The 13,225-nt window shown below is 39.2% G+C and overlaps 1 protein-coding gene across 1 annotated transcript in view; it reads left to right on the top strand.

Moving 5' to 3' along the window:
- LOC310886873 (uncharacterized protein) overlaps positions 1-13,225 on the top strand; it is a 227,951-nt gene that overhangs the window by 96,555 nt on the left and 118,171 nt on the right. The window lies entirely within an intron of this gene.

The following is a 13,225-nucleotide window of genomic DNA, read 5'->3' on the forward strand; positions in this document are numbered from 1 at the left end:
CAGGGGAAAAAAAATAAGCTGTCTAGCAACTTTATTGTTGCCATTGATCACATTTATGAAGATGACAAAGTTGCAAACTGTTATAATACAAAAAAGGCCATTACAGCAATGCAAAATGGTCTATCACATACTGCGTGTGACAACTTTATTACTGCAATGGACTAATATTGCAGTGGGGAAATACAGTACCTGTAGGTTACTTTGAAACAAAACATAGCAGTCAACATGTTACTATATAAAATTTATTTTTATGAGCCTCAATAATAGCCTCAATAATTATAGCAAGTAGTTACCAAAAATATACAGACAAAAGGGAATAAAGTGAGACGTCCTAGCCTGAACAGCACCTTTTTGTTTCATCTCTTCATCATTGTGTGCCTGTGTTAGGACTTGAGTTGATAGGGACAGCACCGGCTAATGTTGATGAAAAGATACCTATTATCTTTAGAGGCTTCTGGATTAACACCAAATTTAGTAAAACTTTCAACCTGAGCCTGGCTGGTAAGTTGGAAGGTGAAAGCATCTTGCTTTCCATGGGTGTTTTCTAGAACACAAGGTCTAGGATATCTCCCATTCAGCATTTCTACAGGTGTGAGGACTATTAGTAGTTTGGAAGGTAAAAATAAACTATAATGTAGAAATAATATTTCAGACATCAGTATGTAATGATATACCTTGCCATTAAAGAAAATGCATGATATTTTTATATTTTTATTCTCTTGAAATGCCTTCATCTGGGGCATTTGAAGCATATGTGTACAGAATAGGAGTGGCTCACGCAGGAGGCCAGAAGTCTGGATACAGAGGCTCGGTGTCTGACTCTGGCTTCACTTGACTGCGACATAAAATCCAGACTGTATCCCTCTCTGCTTAGTACAAATATTATTTTTTTTTTTGTATCGGAGGAAGATATGAGTATAAAGCCATTGATGATTTTGTGATCCCTCACTGGTAAATATGCTATTGAAATATATCAGGCATTCTCTGGCTTTTTTTCAAAACCTGCTTTGCAGAATATAACTTAGAGGCTAACTTGCCGTGAAATTTATTATTCACTTTAATACCACATTGCATTCCAACCAATGTTTCCTACCGCTTGCTATCAGAGGGAACAGTCTGTTGCAACTACTCCATAATTGTTCTCCTAATGTATACTTTATTAAACTCCTGCTGTTCTCTTGACTGGTTTATCTTCTAAAAATAGTCTGATTAATAAAATGGATGTCAGATGTAGCTATCTTTACAAATTTTTCTCATAGAATTAGACCGTACTAAACAGTAATTTGAATATTTTTTTTCTTTTAATGTTAAGCAGTATCAATTATTCTCTGTAGAGGTGCTTGTGGATTGCTGATGGGATATTAGAAATGTGAATTCAGTTCAGGTTGGCAGTGATTAGAATTCAGGTGTTAACTGCTCTGTTGTGTCATGGCAACCACGGAACAAATTACATTGCCACTAGTCCAGGTGAACTGGATCTGGATGAAGGCCCTTTTCTTAGATTTTCATCGTACAATATCTGAAAACAAACATGGTTGGGAAGGTCTCAGTGTCACATCTGGGTAATTGCATGCTGTGTGTTTGAAATTCCCTCTGTACTTTCAAGTACGGGTACAGGTTGTTGAGTCTCTCCTTTGTCTGCTTCCCTCCAAATCACAACAATTATGAAAGCATTACTCTGGCTATGTTCAGGCTACAAAGACATTTGAACACAGCTCTGGTGAATGCCAGTAAGCAGATGTAAAGCAGGTTTTCATTTTTCTGTGTAATATATTCAGAAGTTAACAATGTATTGTTTGGAAACTAGAGTTATGTCACAGGTTATCAGTGAAGACTTTACTAAATAGTTCAATGACACGATGCACAACTCATCACGGTATTTGTCTGTGTTATTTGAGACTCTTACACGTTCCCTTTAGGATTTTGCAAGAAGAAATGGGACGTTACAGAGGGCTTGATTATCCTCTTACCACCAAGCCATGTCACTTGTTTGATTTGGTGGCCTTCTCCCAGGCATAAATAATCGGAATAACTGGAATGCTATAAATAAAAGAAGAATCAAGTAGTATACTTACAAAAATAATGTGCTAAATTAATCCATTTAAGTAAGTCTATTGACTGAACTGGGATTATTCTCCAGGATTAACCTGTGCTTTTTCTCCAGTGGTATGTAGGAGTCATTCACTGTTCTGAGCAATCTGGGAGGAGGTGTTACACCATCCCTCTACATTTCTTACCATTTGTATGGTATCTTTCTACTTTAAAAGAAAATAATGAAAAAAAAATGTAAAGATGAAAAGTCTACCTTGTAGACGTATGAGTTTTCTGGACAGATGGGCAAACTGAAATGCTGCTCTGAAGCAAGGCATATCTTCCACTTCTGTCTTTGCATGTGTTTGATGAAGAAGGTCAGCAGAACACTAAAGGGAATAAGGTTGTTTTCTGTGAGCATCCATCACCTGCAATGGGAATGCAAGTTAACATCAATTAGGGTTCGACATTGCCTTAGCTATATTCACGCTCCATGCAGCCTAGAGACCATGAGGATCTGCACGATTTTCAAACCAGCTCAGAAGTACTAATAACTTAAGACACCCGTAATTCTCTAAGCAGAAGCTATGCTCTGATATGACAGTTTAAAACATCAGGCTAAAAGCTTGCAGGTTTTAGAGCTTGATACTTCCAGTAAAGGCTCTTGCTGTCAGTCTGGAGGGCAGAAGCACAGTTCTTCAAACCATACATTAGTGTTGTGGACTTCTATTGGTCTGTACACGTGTCCTTTCTGGAAAAAAAGGGCAGGCAAAGAATGGAGGCTCTGGGGCTTGTTTAATTTCAGCAAGTACAATAAAGGGTCTCACTGGATCTCACAAAGTGAGAAGTGTTTTCCTTTACTGGGGCTGCACGGCCCCCACGCCGTTATATTAATCACCCTTCATGTTCAGTGCGAGTAATCAATATCAGTAAGTGATATTTTCTATCTCAAACAACAAAATCCTTGAGACTGGCTTGTCATGTGGAATCAAAGCACTGCATAACTAAATCATCACAGAACAAAGAGAATTTGTGAGCAGTACAATACGCACAGCTGCCAGACGTATATTCCACATACAGCGCAGAGAAATGAGGTTGGTCCATCTCATGTGCAATTGCTAGTGAAGGCTGACAAGTGCAGTCAAATACAAGGCTCAGCAAACACTGTAGTCCCTTTGCTTTCTACTTAATAGTCGTAATCTTTTCTCCAAATGGAGGGTTGCTGCCTGCTCTTCACTTGCTGATAGGCTTAATTCACTCTGAGTGCCCACAGGGATATCATATTTCATACTGGCTTTTGACATTTTACATTTTAATTAAGCTTACCCTGTAGGAAAGAGGATGCTAACAACTAGGCTTACCTCTCTAACACAACATGATGCCTGGAATGAAATCTGCTGCCTGTGCCCCTTCCAAAGCCTTGCACTTTTATTGTGCATAGCATCTCCGGAGAGAGCAGGCAGGCTGCGTGCAACGTCCAAGCCTGCCATCATTCAAGCAGGACGTAATTCCCAGTTTATTATTATTGCAACTTCACCGGATTGGAACATTTGTGTAGCTTTACCATCACATTTTCCCTGGAGAGGGAACCAGAACAAACAAGGATTTTTTTTTACTTTAGAGGAAAAAAGGATGTAATCAAGGTTTGGGGAATACAAAAAACTTTCGTGCTTTATGGGAAGAGTGTCTTTGGAGGGGAGAGGTCTGGTTTGATTTGTCAGCCTTACTTAGTACTGCTCAACTTGGCAATGTCCTAGAGTCAAAAATAGCATACAGTAAGTTCTGCACCCATTTTGCCCAAGTTTAGCACTGCAATCTGATAGGGAATGGTGTTTGGCAACTTGGCGTAGTGGAAGGGGCCTCTAATACCTTTCAGTCTCGAAGCACAGACACTTGACCCCAAAACTGTAGGGTAATAGTACCTTACTGTGCATCAACTGATGTGTGGTTTAGTGATCCTGTTCACGTGAAGTGTAAAGTAATTCAGGCTGATGGAAGCTTCTTTCGTTGGGGCCTAAATTCTGTTTTCTGTGCCTGTGTGGGCTGGTGTATTGTGCTGCCTTGAAGTTGCCCTGTCCTGCCTGGTGGTGAACGTTGCCAGAGCTTTCCAGCTCATGTACTGGTTAGAAGTGGTGCATGCTTTAACTACAGCAGCCAGGAGCTCTGTTTTCTGGGTTAGCCACTACGAAAATAAAGCTATGAAATTTCTAGTCTTTGAAACTTACGGTCCGTTTATAAAACAAAAGATAACGGATGTATAGAGACAGAAAGGAAGCACAAAGTAAAGGTGAGACAGCTCTGCCTAGTGGGAAAACATTGATTTCAGCTTGGCTTGTAAAAAGGAGGAAGAGTTTTGTGTTACGGATTATGGTATTTTATTTTGAGGTTGCTGTAATGACACCGCTTTGCTGAAATTTGTCATGCCACGTGTCCTGGGGCAGCAGAGCATGTTAAGGGATGGTTTACCCACATGTGCTTTGTGATGCTTGCTCCTTTAAATCCAATCGAAAGTTGTTTCTTTTAAGGAAATTTTTAAAACAAATGAAGGAAACATAGCAGCAGTATGGAATCGCTACAGCTAAGCTAGAATAAAGCTGCGGTGTGATTTTTGTGGTTTGCTTCTCTTGTATTAAAGGAGAAGAACAGCCTTCTATTTCAGGAATACAGCTAAATCACAAAAAAGAAAAACACAACTCAGCTTTGCCAAATATTTTTGTTTATCAGAAAAATCATGGTTCTGTTTTGGTATGACAGCAGAGTAGCCATACATATACCTAAACTACCAAGCAGGGGGTAAAATGATTTTTCAAGACCAGTCAGAAAAACAGCTTTAACAGTTAAGTGCCTCGCAGTGTTGCTATGATTGAAGAAATAAAGAAAATGACTATTGGGACTATTTTTTCTTTTTTTGCTCATGCTTGGTTTTAATTGCTAACTGATTTGCAGCACTTTTGCAAGCTCTTAGCAGCAATAGTAGGGGCGTAACACCACTGTAGTACTTTGGGCCCATTTGAGCTAAATGTGGGAGCTGGACATCCTTTGCTCCATGCAGGACATCTGCCTGACTTGGAATGATCGTTCACAAAAGCTCTTTCTGCCAAGTTTAAGTGGCATCCTCAAAGAACAACCACTGCAGTGTGAAGCAGGAGTTGCTGATCACTGCATCTTTTCCCTACCCTCTTGAACTTGTTTTTCTGATGCTGAACTACTTTGTCTTTCATTTCTTTGACCTGAAACGTTCAGGTCGCGGATGTTTGGAGAGTGATGAACAGAAGTTGCCCGAATGCACAGTCCTATTTCCAGCACCACACGGTGTGACAGGCTGATTTAGATGTCCAGGTCAAACGATTCTTTTCAGTTGACTGCCTCAACCATCCTGGGTGCAATTGTTATCTTCTATATTAAGGTTTCATCCTGCAAGGTGCTAGGTACTTTTTCTTATTTTGACTGGACTGGAGAAGGCAGTTAGGACATTGCTTTGCTGCCCTGTGACTAATGTGTCACCCAGTTGTCCTCAGACTGGGACGCTGGGATGCCAGCTTCCCTCTGCCTCACCCAGACCCTTCCAAAAGAGTGTGTTTAATACGCTCAAATGTGATATCATGTGCCCAGGAAGGAAACTGCAGGAAAAATCACTTCGTGTAGGCAGAAGAGAGCCTCTAAAAATGCTTTGAAAGCTTAAAAAGGAGAAGGAGAAAACTTAAAATTGTTGAATCTGAGCAGCCTGGTATAGACCAAGTACCTGAATTGCAAATATACATTATTACTGGCTTTACTAGTAGGGAAAAACTAAAAACAGATACTGTTGTTTCCATAGTACCTCAATATAAATAGCATCCAGTGGTTTCTATGCAACAACAGTTAGCAAACTTATTAATATGCTCTCTATTTATTACATATAATGATTCTCAAGGTTTAGCAAGCTGGGTTTATTTCAGTGTTTGTCAGAAAACACAAAGGTAGAAAATTGATGAACTACAATGGTTTTCCTTTTCCTTAATGTAATTTCAGGTCCATACAAGATTCAATTTTTACAGTTACATCGTTTATATCTGCACTCACAAAAGGTCCAGGAGTGTGTGAAGGATGATCTCGTTGCCATTACTCCTGACTCCTGCTGTATGAAGTCTCTACTGGTCATTAAAAAGAAGTTATCTAGAATTTTCTTGTAGCCTATAATAGATCATTTCTCCTTTTGAATGGACACAGGTGGTAGACTCCTTGCAGACCTGGGATTAGGCACTGGGCTTGAATTCTGGGTTAATTCTTTGGCTGCTAGCCCATGTTTCTAAGAACAGGAGTTTCCAGCACCTAATACATCTGCATGATCTTTTTAACGATCTGAACACAGCAGATAAGTGTGGCAACAGAATGTTGGCTGGCTTCCTAAGTGCATGCTTTGCTGATTTTCTCTGCAAAAATATGCATGCAATTAAAAACAAAACACAGAACCTCCTAACCTCTTGACTGCTAGCAGTAGCTTGTTTTACAATAGCCTCGACATGTTTAGACTTAATGAAGAGATGCAGTTCGTGCTGACTCGCAGTCACAGTTGGACTCCAGTATCCTCCTGGCTTTTCTGATTGATCAAGGAGTCTAACGGGCAGGGGCTGGTGGGTTTGGGGTTGCTTCATGTGTTGTGTACTTTCTTGCTGGTCATGCAAGCCCATGAAGAAGTGAGTTTTTTGTTGTTGTTGTTGTTTTTTTAACATTATTTTATCAGTTCTGCAGAGAGGGCTGAGCCAATTTTCCTTCCACATGAATTCGTATGCAAAGTAATTCTAATATTGGCCTTAATTCTGTAAAAACTTCCACGTTTACTTATTTGTGTCTTTAACTTATTGTCACCTTGACTTCAGACAGAATTAGGTGTGTGGTATTGTTCTTCTATTGTTCTTCTTCTATTGTTCTTCTCAGCCTCAGCTTTTTCTCAACCCTTGGTGATAAACATCTCTCGTATACATGGTGGAATCAAGATTTAGAGTTGAATTCCTCTTTTCCATGACCACTCTAGCAATTGCTAGGTTTAAATATAGCATACTAGGTTTAAATATAGGATAATGCTAGGTTAAATATAGGTTAATCCTAGGTTTAAATATAGCATACTACTTCTTAAATCCTGAAGCTCCACAGTTCTCTGCTGTTTTAATATCCATTTATTATATAGCATTTCCTAGCACAATATTTCCTAAAGTCATTGACGATCCTCTTCTGTGCCATGGAAGTAATAGTAAAGTCACCTAGGAGTGACTAGTCACCTAGTTAGCATTCATCTACAGTTACCAAACACAACCCAAAGGACTGGAAGCCCTTGGAGTGATGGCCCTCCATTAAGGGGTCCTTTAGACAGGTATTGCTAAAGGCAATAATGCAGAGTTTTGTTCACCCTGAGCATGACATAAATAATGCAGTGATTTTCACCCTGAGTCCTCTGTGTAGACAATACCAGTGCAGATAAATTATATTGCACTGCAGATGACCTATGTTATGCTAAGAAACTGCTACCAGAAGTTGTGAAGTAGAAGTGTGCTGGGGGCTCCTAGGAAACAACAGAATGTGCTATTTGTTAAATTGAAAGGATGGTGTTTCTGAGATACAAAACCAACTCAATAATTAATACGTATCTAGATACCTAAAGCAAATCAGGTTTACCATGCTAGAAATAGTAGAAAATGAGGTTGAAAATGTACCTGTCCCAGATATTGCACTTTCTTAAAATGAGCAAAATTGGGCTGTATGTGGAAGAAACAGTGTTACCTTCACGGTTCTAGATAAGCATGTGGAAAACAGATGTAGGGCTTGGGTGCTCAATTCTCAGCCACCCATTAAGAATTTTAAGTTTTAATCAAATTTGAGATCTGATATAAAATTGATGCTTAGTTTCTTTATAGATTCTGTATTTGACAAAATTTAACTAGGAGTCATTTCACTGTTTTCCTTGAAAATTCATTTCCCCCAGTGGAAAAGGCCTTTGAAAGCATACAAAAAAATAAACAAACAAACAAAACCAAATTGAATAATAGCTTTTAATGGAAGTTTATAAAGGGTGGGGAGGGGGGGCAAGGAGAAAAAAATTAGGTTACCAAATTGAATGTTTTGTATAAAAATGGATTTAAAAATCATTAGAGTAGAAGAAATCTCTTTAGCATTGTGCCTTTATTAAAGCTTGTAAAGTGATTTGAGATTACTTGGAGGAAGGAACTCTTGATGTGAAACTTGTCATTGCACAGTGGAATTAAATCCCTTTTTCCATTTTAAAATCTGAAACCTACATGCAATGATGAAATTTCGTCTTGGCTTCTTAAATGTCAAGAATTAGTTTTTCTCTGAGCAACCTGTTTATCAGGAAAATCCAGAAGTTCAAACAAAGATATCTGAAAGCAGCTGAGGAGCTCTAACAGGCTCACAAAAATATTTCTCTCATGGCTTTATTCTGTGGAAATTAGTACCGCTATTCTTAGCTATTCATTAAAAAAAAAAAAAAGAAAAAAGAAAAAAAAAAGTCAGGCATGCCCTGAAGCAAGCGGAAAAAGATCAGTTTTAGACCATCATTAATACTCTGACCAGCAGCAAGACGACAGATTCCAAGTCTGTATTACAGGTCTGTGCAGTCCTCCAGTTCTTCTGTGCGTCTCCAGTCTCTCTTGGCCAAAGTATAGCTGGAAAATGCAATGTTTTAAGGTAGTCAGGTAGCTGAGATGGGACAAGTTGTTCATTAGGTTAGATTTAATTCACTGTTCTCATAGAGGGGTTTTGTTGCCTTTAATTGGGGAAGTTCAGATGATGTTCCTGCAGATTTTTCAGAACTGTACAATATCTCAGTTATTCATAGCTTTGAGTCTGACAACTGGACGTCGTTTAGCCTAGCAGTGAAAAGTCTGCCAAAGTAAAAATAGGTGGTCTCTGTCATCTGGAGAGTGAGAAGAAACACACGTGTCACAGTAGTTGCCGTCAGAATGTATTATTCATTAGCAAGCCAGTGAGAAAATACGCAAAGCACTGAGATCCCCTGAACCACGGAGGTTGCAGCTTGTGCCTTTTTAAAGCTCATGGAAGGTCTGGAGAAAACTTCCCATGGTTTTAAGGCTTGAGGTCGTGATCTCAAATAATAGTGAAGCCTTCTGATGAGGCGTTTTGAGCAAATTCCAAATGGGGGTCTTAAAAGGATGCACCCAGACCTACAGGTTACCTGCTGCCTATTCTTTAGATAAATAATCTTTTTTTCTAAATTTAATTATTAGTTAGTGACTTAGTCTTCGGCTTCCCCTCTCATCTTTCTAGTCTCTAGGGTCATTTATTCTTGCGGCATAGTTCTAGTAGAGGTCTATTGACTAGAAGAGGGTCAAGAGCTGTTTTACATGAAGTCCATGGCTTGGTGTAGTGAGGGCATGGAGGTACGTGTGAGACTCAGAGCTGCTCATTAATTTGTGCTTTCCCCAGAGCTTGGCAAAGTCTGGGTCCACATTCTCAGCCACTCTGCTCCTTATTTTGCACAACAACACTTCTCAGAGCTTGAAATGGTGACCAAAATTACTGATTTCCTTATTCATTTCTCCTCTGTGTTATAATTTTTTACTTTTTATTTTTATTTTTTCAGGGAAGAAACTGTGACCAGAATTCAGCAGGTCTTTTTTCTAACTATTACTTTGCTCTCTAACTATACTGTCTTGGCATTTTATTCTCTCTTCATCTTAGTCATGGACTGCTTGAACCAATCCAGATGATACGTGTCTTGTTCCTCCCCTGGAGTACTTTTTGCAGAAAAGCTAGCTTGGTGAACTCTGATCTTCATGTGTTTTAAAAGCTGACAGCAGAGCCCAGTAAATTACACGTTTCACGGGAAACTAGAGAGTATGGTATTAGGGGCTGCCACAAAGAAAGGCACCAAAGAAAACCAGGGGAGTTGGGTGGGCAGGAGCGGAATCGATATTGCAACAGGAAGAAAACAGGAGTACAGAAACCAAAGATAAGACCATAGGGCTGTGCAACGAGAGTGCTTTTCAGCTGGGAGAGAATAAATACATCATTACAGCTGGAAGCAGAAGAATGAAGTTAGTTTTAGATATTCAGTGCTGTTGCAATTTAGTACTGGAACACTAAGCGTGTTCACAGTGGCAGGTCAGATGTTACGGAAAAGTTATTGAATATTCCTTTCCTCTGCAACAACTATCAGACACTAATAAGAAGAGGGTAGTCTTTTGTGCAGGAATGGGAAATCTACGTTATACTTCTAAAATTTTTTATTTCAGTTCTATAGCGGCTCCATGTTGAGTTCAGAGTGGCACTTGAGGGCATGGGGTATTTACTGCTGCGTTGCACCACCGTTTTCTGTGTAATAAAGTATTTTTTTCACCCAAGTGAAATTGAGCTGTAAGGTTGTGAGTGTTTGCATTGTCTTTAAAAAATCAGAAAGGTCTTTTTTTTGAAAAGTAAAATCTAGGCATATCAAAGACAATCATTTTGACTTTTTTTTTTTCATTTATTTTGTTCACTTTAATTGATATGAGTGATTTACAAAATCAGTTTGAATTTGAAAAACACAGTGTTGCCAGTAGCATGGCATTGCTTGGTTCCCTTGAATTTTTTGAGTGGAGAAAATATTTGAAATGGAAAGTTTCACTGTGCTCTAGCTGAGCATACCAAGAAGGAAACAGGATTTGCTCACAAAGATGGAAGCTGCCCAACATTATTTATAGCATATAGCAATTTTCCTGAAGGAATGCCTGTTTGAGGGAGTGTGGAGGAATTGAAGAGGAGGGTCTTGGGGTCAAGACATGTGGTATACAAGTCTCTGGAAATCCACCAATTTTTATTAATATTTCTAGGTGTCTCAACTGGTTTATACTGTATACTATTGCCTAATTGTGTTGGGATCTGAGGTTCTGAAGTGAAAATGTGAAAATACAGTGCTGACACTTACATGGCAGCAGTTGAATGTAGGTGGGAGATGGGCTGAAAGAAATCAGCAAGTATTCACCATTTCAGTGTTATAAATGTAATAAATGACAGGACTAATTGCAGTCTTAATTACAGTGGTGTAATTCTGGAGAAATGGATTAAGGCATTAAAGTTAGACAAATGTAACAGCTAATAAATGAGTGAGATAAGAATCAGGCTATCATTTTATCTCTATTTATGTATGCAAGTAGTCTGAAGACTTCTGTAGCTTTAAACCAACAGATGATACTAGTTTCTTCCAGATATTTTTCTTAAAACAGACTATGAAATGTAAGCCAATAACCTTCAAGTGGTTGTCACTGGGGAATGAGCAGTATTCTGGTTTAGCACCCAGGCATGGAGAGATGGTAATGTATTTTCCAAGAAAACACAGACATTGTAATCTCATTATTGTGTTAAGTATAGTAATTGTTTGGTGGAGTATAACTACGTTCCTTTTCCCCTCTGAGCTTGTTCCCACATCACAAAATTAATCCTTGTTTTGAGCAAAGTGCAGCTCTCACGGCATGCCTGCAATGTTCCTGCCAACATTGCTCTAATAGCACTGTGGCACTCTGTCATCAGGCTACTATCATTTGGGTAATCCATGGCTGTAATACATCATTTATGTGCTATTGTTTTGATGATGTATGAAAGCAATGCATCATTTCAGGACTGCCAGCAGAAACATCCCAGAAGCTGTCATGCTTTGTTTTTTCTTCTTTTTTTTTTTTTTTTTAAATCTTTATAAATGCAGAAAAGAGATTAGTTATTTATGGGAGTAGAAAAGGAGGGAGGTTAGGAGGGAAGTAGAGTGAGGAGAGAATATAATAGAGATGTTTTGATTTCCAGAGGTACCTAAATCAATAGGAGCTGCAGGAGTTTATTAAATCCTAAAATTAGGAAAGGGGATTTCCATATTTCTAGCTGCGTGCTTTCAACCTGCTGCCCCTTTGCCTTCTTTACAACTGTTGGAAGAGTGGTGAAGGCATTATTTGGAGTCAGGAGACTCAGTGCTGTGCCTTTCACGTGTCAGTTCATACATACAGAACAGACGTTTTGTGTTCTGATTTGTCTGTGCTGTTTTATACCCACCACTAATGGAATTGTTTGGCGGGTAGTTATTAAAATTGCAGTATTAATAGAAGGTCCTTTTATTTAACGCTGTACCCTCACACAGTGGAAAGCTCCCATAGAGAATTTAAAGGCTAAAGCCCTGATGGAGCTTGATACTTACGAGCAGAACACTTTTTAAAGGGGATGAGGGTAAGAAAGGCTGAAAACTGTCCTGATCTGGGTTAGTTCAGTGTTGCTTTGAGATAGATGAAATGAATGGCTGGTACCTCCCTGCCTCCAGCCAGGTGATGGGATGCAGTATGTGATGAACGATACCTTACAGGCAGGTAAGGAGAAAAGGAGAGGAGGAGAAAAGCTGATGATAAAACTGGTTGGGACTACAGACCCCAAGAAAGGGAGCAGGAATATGTGGCTGAGTCCTTTCTGCTCACAGATAAGGCAAACTGAGAGACTGAGGAAGTGTAAATGTTAGTGATTGTTGGAGGCTAATAACAGATACATAAAAATGCATTGAAGGGAGTTTGTCTTGCCAAGGACTGTGCAGCTCCCCTTGGTCTGGACTGCATTTAAAAATTGAGGTACAATGCGTTGTGAGGACCTTCTTGTCATCCTTTTCCTGTTTGCCAAAGCTACCTCATTTCTGCTTTTATTTCTAACAGTCTGCCAGTTCGAGCCTTTGACTGCTCGCCCAAGTCTCTCTGCTCTGCTTTTTTCTTTTAGAACGGGAAAATGAAAAAGCCTTTCAGGCTCAGTCTCTCTTCATTACAGGTGATTACAAAGTCAATCATCCTCAGATTTCTTTTCAGCCTGCCTCAGAAGGTCCAGTTTCCATTTCCAGCTTTTGATCACTAAATTTTTCTTTGGGAAAAATGCCTGTTTGTTGCAGCCCATCTGATTAGCATGGTTTGCAGTAATCAAAAACCAGTACCTAGGTGATGGCCTATTAGCCATGAGACTATTTAGAATATAGTATAGGGACTATATATAATATATATAGATATAGAATATAGTATAGGGACTATTTAGAATATAGAATATATATAATATAGAATAGCTGTGGGACTATTTGGGCAGCCCCCTGAGTCATAATCTTACTTTTGGGGTCAAGAAACATCTCGTTATGGTTAAACAGGCTTTGAGGCTTGGAAGTTAGTTTTCAGGTTGTTCTGTGGAACTTCAG

The sequence above is a fragment of the Anser anser genome (genome assembly GCF_964211835.1).
Source record: "Anser anser genome assembly, chromosome: 26".
Taxonomy (NCBI): Eukaryota; Metazoa; Chordata; class Aves; order Anseriformes; family Anatidae; genus Anser; species Anser anser.